General features: G+C 38.8%; 1 pseudogene; it reads left to right on the forward strand.

The window, feature by feature from the left end:
* The first annotated feature begins 4011 nt into the window (after nt 1-4011).
* Nucleotides 4012-4529, forward strand: LOC118354554 (protein CFAP276-like; annotated as a pseudogene).
* Nucleotides 4530-6582: the final 2053 nt, after the last annotated feature.

The raw sequence follows: 6582 nt of genomic DNA on the forward strand, positions 1-6582 counted from the left end.
GACCATGGCAGCCACATGTGTGTCCTGTGGACCTTCAACTGTAGAGAAAATAACCAACCAAGGACCTCAGCGACTGTGCATTTAGGGATACTACAGCAGACCTGTTCTTGGGAGACAGGGACCCTTCTGATGGCCAGCTTTGGTTCTAGGACTTTCCAATAGTGTCGATACTTTCTTTGACTACACAGTTGCTTTTAACAATTCCACCCAATTTTCTCTTCTCCTCTTTACTTGGAAGCAGACTTGTGGGTCAGTCTGACAGCTCTCCTTGCCTTAGCAAGATCCCTCCCTATTTTTTTTGCATATAAGCATTTCCCTTAATGAAATTTATTTATTAGTTTTTCGTGCCATTTTGGGGTCTGTCTCTTGGAGGACCCAAACTAACACAATAGCCAAGATGTTCAAGAAGTTGGGGGAACTTGCTTAATTTCATATCAAGATTTGTTATAAAACACAGTAATTAAAACAGTGTTTTGACACAGAGTTGGACAAATAGACTCAAAGAATAGAACAGAAGGCCCAGAAATCTTGCAATGCATGAGCACACACACAGTTTAACAAATGTGGCTCTCCAACAGAGTGAAAAAGAGACTGTATTTTAATAAACAACACTAGATATTGGGTATCCATATGGAGAGAGAAAAATGAAACATCTACTTCACACTTTACATAAAAATTAATTTCATTATTTGTAAACCTGAATGTAAAAGAAAACAATAAAGCTTCTAGAAGATAATATGGGAAACTATTTTCATGGCTACAGTGTAGAAAAAAGCTTCCTAATCAAAACACACAAAAAAACTAACTAATAAGGAAAAGATTGTTATTTGGACCCCATTAAATTAAGAACTTCATGTTCATCCAAAGCAGCCATTTAAAGATTGAAAGACAAATCACAGAGTGGGAGAAGATTTTTGCAACACATATAACTGATGATGGGATCACATCCAAAATATCAAAAGAACTCCTACAAAACAGCAAGAAACAAACAGTTCAAGAGAAAAATGGCAAGAGTCTTGAACAAACAATTCACTGGAGGAACTCAGCCCCATGCATTATAGGACAAATGCAAATTAAAATCACAGTGAGATATCACTATATGCCCACCAGAATGCAAGAAGTACAAAAGTACAAAGGCTGACAAATGTATAGGAGTTACAAAAACGTACCAATGGGTACTGTTTGAACTGATGGATCCAAGTGTGGGTGAGGCCGTGAAGCAATGGGAACTCTCGTATTGAGAGTAAAAGCACCATTTTGCTATGACCACTTTGGAAAAGAGGGTGGCACTATGTACTGTAACTGAAGATAGATATACACTAGAACTCAGCAATTTGAAATTTGACTCTTGTTGGGAAAAAAATGCATATCCATTGCAATGTGATTCTTACAGTCCCAAACTGGAAATTACTCAAATGCCCATTAATAACAGAATGGGCAAGTATTTCGTACAATGGTCAACCATACCAAAATGAAATTGTAGCATACATGGAAGTATATGCATGAATTTCTCAATGTTAAAGATACACATTTCAAAAAAAACACACACAGTAAGATTCTACTTATAAAAATTCAAAAGTAGGCAAAACTGTATCATTTAGGAATGAGTACATATATGGCAAAATTATAAAGAAGAGCATAGATACTATAAAAGTCAAGATAGTGGTATCCTCTAGAAGAAAGGCATAGATGGTTGTTGCTTTTTTTAAGTAATCTCTATGCCCTAATATGGGGCTCAAACTCATGATCCCAAGATCAAGAGTCACATGCTCTACTGACTGAGCTAGTCAGGGATCCCAGTACCCTCTAAGAGAACAGGAGGGAGGTGTCAGTGGGAAAGGGCATGAGGTGAGGCTTTGGAGACGCCGGCAAAGGGTAATAATTACATGGGTTTGCTTTTTTATTATTTACTGACCCATAAAGTTTTGCTTTGTAGACTTTTCTGAATGTTTGTCATATTTCAAAATAAATAAACTTGACTGGGCTAATTGATTTGGCAACGAGAACTAGCTTTGCCACCTCGGATGTTTGGTGGACATTTTCCAAGGTTTGGGTGAAAATGTTTAAGGCTTGCGCTGAGACAAAAGCATTTCATCAAAAATATTATGTTGATAAGGGCAAATTGAAATTTATGTTTGGATTTTTCCCAACTCCTTTTGTGAATGTCAGTTTAAACAAATGTCGCTCTGTGAAGGAATGAGAGGGTAATTAATAGTCATTTGATAGGTCTTGGTACATAGGCTTTGTGATATACTTCCCAGAAACTGAGAATGTGAATTACTCTAATGACCGAGTTGCAAATCAATGGTTTCTAATTCTTTGGCTTCAAGAAAACTAAAGAAGGATTTAGCTTAGAGGATTAGCTGATAGAAGGTTATAAATGTTTTTTGATGATATATCATTGTGATTTTTAGCATGTAACTCAAAAATAGTTCAAAGAATTATATGACAATGCTATATAATACAACGTATTCCATTTCTATCTACCTGCTTATGTGAATGAGATTTCCTAGTGCTTACCTCTACAAAAACCATCAACAGCAAGAGAAATTAGCTGAACGCCGTCTCAATCTGACAATCACACTCAGCCATAGATAAATGAACCAATTATTTTTTAAATGCTCAATTCACATTATTGAGAAGTGGATTTCCAATTTTTTAGTTATATGTTTATTATTTAAAATGTTTTACTTTATATTGTTTTGCTCAATTGTATATTCATTAAGATTGCAATGTACCTACCTCAATCCCGGTCAAAATTTTCAGTCTGTAAAGATATGTGGTCACAAGATCTAAATGTGTATATGTGTGTGTGTGTGTATGTATAATCTAATTGCAGAGACACAAGGTAAAATAATCTGAAAGACTTTTAACCATAAAAAACACATTAGGGGACGCCTGGGTGGCAGGGATCAAGTCCCCTATCAGGCTCCCTGCGGGGACCCTGCTTCTCCATCTGCCTATGTCTCTGCCTCTCTCTGTGTCTCTCACAAATAGATAAAATCTTTAAAAAAAAAAAAAAGACAAAAAAGTTAGGATGAAATTCTATAAGATAATAGAATGGAAATAAGAGTTCAAGAAAAAAAATGATCTAACATTTGACTGCTAAAGATTTTATTCATGTGTTTTTTTATTTGAGTATTGTTGACGTCCAATGTTACATTAGGAATTTAACAAGTTTGGGGGATCCCTGGGTGGCTCAGCGGTTTAAGGCCTGCCTTCAGCCCAGGGTGTGATCCTGGGGTCCCAGGATGGAGTAGCACATCAGGCTCCCTGCATGGAGCCTGCTTCTCCCTCTTCCTGTGTCTCTGCCTCTCTCTCTCTCATGAATAAATAAATAAAATCTTTTTTAAAAAAAAAAAAGGAATTTAACAATTTTGTATGTTATGTTCACTGTAAGTGTGACTACCATGCGTCCCATTATGTTGCTATTACGTCATTGACTGTATTCCTCATGCTGTGCCTTTTACTCGTGATTTATTCATTCCGTAGCTGGAAGGGTGTCCCTCCCCTTCACCCATTTTGTTCCACTCTTTACCCCTCTCTCCTCTGGCAACCATCAATTTGTTCTCTGTATTCATGGGTCTGATTCTGCTCTTTGTTTATTCATTTGTTTGTTTTAGATTCCACTTAGGAATGGAATCATATGGTATTTCTTTCTCAATCTGACTTATCTCACTTAGCATAATACCTCTAGGTCCATCCGTGTTGTCTCAAATGGCACAATCTCATCTTGTTTTACAGCTGTGTAATATTCTGTTGTATATCTGTACCGCATTTGTTCATGTATTTTTTTTAAATGATGGTATTAGATTACTGTGAAGTGTTTATTTCCTTAAATACATTTTAAAGTGATGTGACAGCTTTAGAATGTTAACGGTTTCATAAATCAGAATTACATTCTTTGCAGCTACTTAAACTTACAAAAAAAAAATTTGATGTCAACTTAAAAACCTCCAAAGGTGGTGGGCTTCCCATCCCTCACACCAGCATCTCACTCTGCACTTTACCATGCCTTTCACCCGAGACCCTTTCCAGCACCCTACGTTGGAAAACTATGATTCCTACCTGGAGAAACTCCGGGCTTCCAAGAAACTGCCATATAAGAACCCAACTCACCTTGCTCAGCAACAGGAACCCTGGAGTCAGCTCAGCTCGACTCCCACAATCACCTCCATGAGGCAAGATATTTATTTTTTTGATCCTGAGATACCGAAGGATGACCTGGATTTCCGCTTAGCAGCCTTGTACAACCACCACATAGGGACATTCAAGAACAAAAGTGAGATACTTTTACACCAGGAGACCACTCAGGATATCCACCGTATCATCAAGACCTAATTCCCTGGAGAACTTTTACCCCCTCCTCCGCCACCTTCCATTACTTCCCGAGCTAACATCAGACACTGGATCAACCCTAAGGAGTCTATCCACAGCATCCAGGGATCATAGTGTCCCCTCACACTGCAGCCACCAATGGAGGCTACTCCCGAAAGAATGATGGTGGCTTCTTCTGTACTTTGTGTTGACAGGCCCCTGGACTAATTAATCAGAGTGGAACATGCTGCTGCCTGCCTCAATTAAATAGATTTGTGCTGGAAAAAACAAACAAAAAACAAAACAAAACAAATACCTTCACAGGGGCACATGGCTCTTCAAGCCGATGGCTTAAACAGACTCGTGGTTTATTCTCTTACATAAGAGAAGCTAGAGACAGACAATCCAGGCTGGGATGGCAGTTCCTTGAAATCCATCAGAGGCTCTGGATCCTTCGGTGCTTGTGTTCCGCCGTCCTCGGAAGGCAGCTTCTACCTTCCAGGCCAGAGTCTGAGTCCTGGAGCTTCAGCCATCAGTCCTGTGGCCTGGAAATCCTGGGGAGGGGCCACCGCAGCTTTGCCAGGAGCCCCCCCACCGGACCGCTCCTATTAGGGAACCTGGAAAGAGAATTTTCCAACTGGGCATAATACCCAAAGCCCTGTGACCAGGGGAGAAGATGAGAATATAGATTTGGCAGGCAATTAGCTGTCTTAGTCACATGGAGTATGATCCGTGCCCATTACATCGCATACAGACACATGTGTATCTGTGCCTTGTTACCAGTTATGAATGATTTACCCCTGGGGGGGGGGTGGATTTCAGGTTATTTTTACTTACTTCTTAGCACGTTCATACATTAATTTTTATAGTCAACATGGTAATTCTTACAAAAACTTTATTGATATTGTCATAAGTTAAGAAGGGACAAACTGGGGAAAAGAAAAAAAAATCAGACTTTAGAGTCAAAAGACCAGAGTTTAAACTCTACTGTACAGAATGACTTAGGCATGTATCTTCATCTCTGGGAGCCAATTTCCTTGTCTACAGGAGTGTTGCTTAGATGGTTCCATTTTCTCTGGCTTGCATTGTTGCTGATGAGAAGCCATGGTCATCCTGATTTTCTTTTTCTTTTTTTTTTTTTTTTAAGATTTTATTTATTTATTCAAGATAGAGAGAGAGAGGCAGAGACGCAGGCAGAGGGAGAAACAGGCCCCATGCAGGGAGCCCTCATCCTGATTTTCATTCCACTGTATGTCATTCTTTTCCTCTGGCTGCTTTTAAGATTTTTTTTTTTTCTCCTTATCATTAGTTTTCAGCCATTCTCGGAAGTGCCTTGTACGGTTTTCTCTGTGTTTGTTCTGCTTTCCGTTTGTTGAAATTCTCACATCTGTATATATTTCTCATCTGACTTGCAAAAGTTTCAGTTGTTATTTCTTCAAATAAAAGCTATTGGCAAGTCTGTGCCTGCTAATTTTACCATCACGGCTATTTCTAGGTCTATCGACTGTATTTTTTTTCCTTTTCATTAAAAAAAAAAGTTTTATTAGATGCTGGACATTATGAATATGTTTTTGAGTACTGGAATTTGTTGTCTTTAAAAATATCATTTTGTTCTGAGAGTTACTTGAGGATCTGCTTGTTACTTTCAAAACAATGTTTTAAAAACATTGTCAAAAAAAATTAAAAACATTGTCAAAGTACATCTAGGACAGCCTTTGCTTTGGGAATAGTTTAACCCCTCGTCTAAGGTAAGATCTTTGTGAAGTCACTACTGAGAGCTCCCAGGGTTCATGGAGGTTTCTCTATTCTGGTTGGTCAGGACTCAAAAGTCTTCCAACCCTCTCCGTGTCTCTCATGAATAAATAAATAAAATATTAAAAAAAAAAAAAAAAAAAAGTCTTCCAACCTTGTGTGTGCTCTGGTCATTATTCAGCTCCCTGCTTGTGGTTCATTGGCCAGTATTGCCCTTTGTTCTCCTGGGGTCTCACCCTACCCATGACCAGCTTAATATTCAGCCAAAGACTTAAGGGGATCCTCTTTGCTCTTCACTTGTTTTTTATTGAGATGTAATTCACATACCTTAAAATCCACCCTTGTAAAGTGTACGATACATTGGTTTCTAATATAGTCACAAGACAGGGCAACCATCACCACCATCTAACTCCAGGACGTTTTCATCATGGTGCGGGGATCCTTCCAGATTTCTGGAGCCCTAGGTCTGCAGAGCTCTCTCCCTGCCAATGTACTCTGCCTCACATATTCCAG

This window comes from Canis lupus, chromosome 4, assembly GCF_003254725.2.
Source record: "Canis lupus dingo isolate Sandy chromosome 4, ASM325472v2, whole genome shotgun sequence".
NCBI classification, from domain to species: Eukaryota; Metazoa; Chordata; class Mammalia; order Carnivora; family Canidae; genus Canis; species Canis lupus.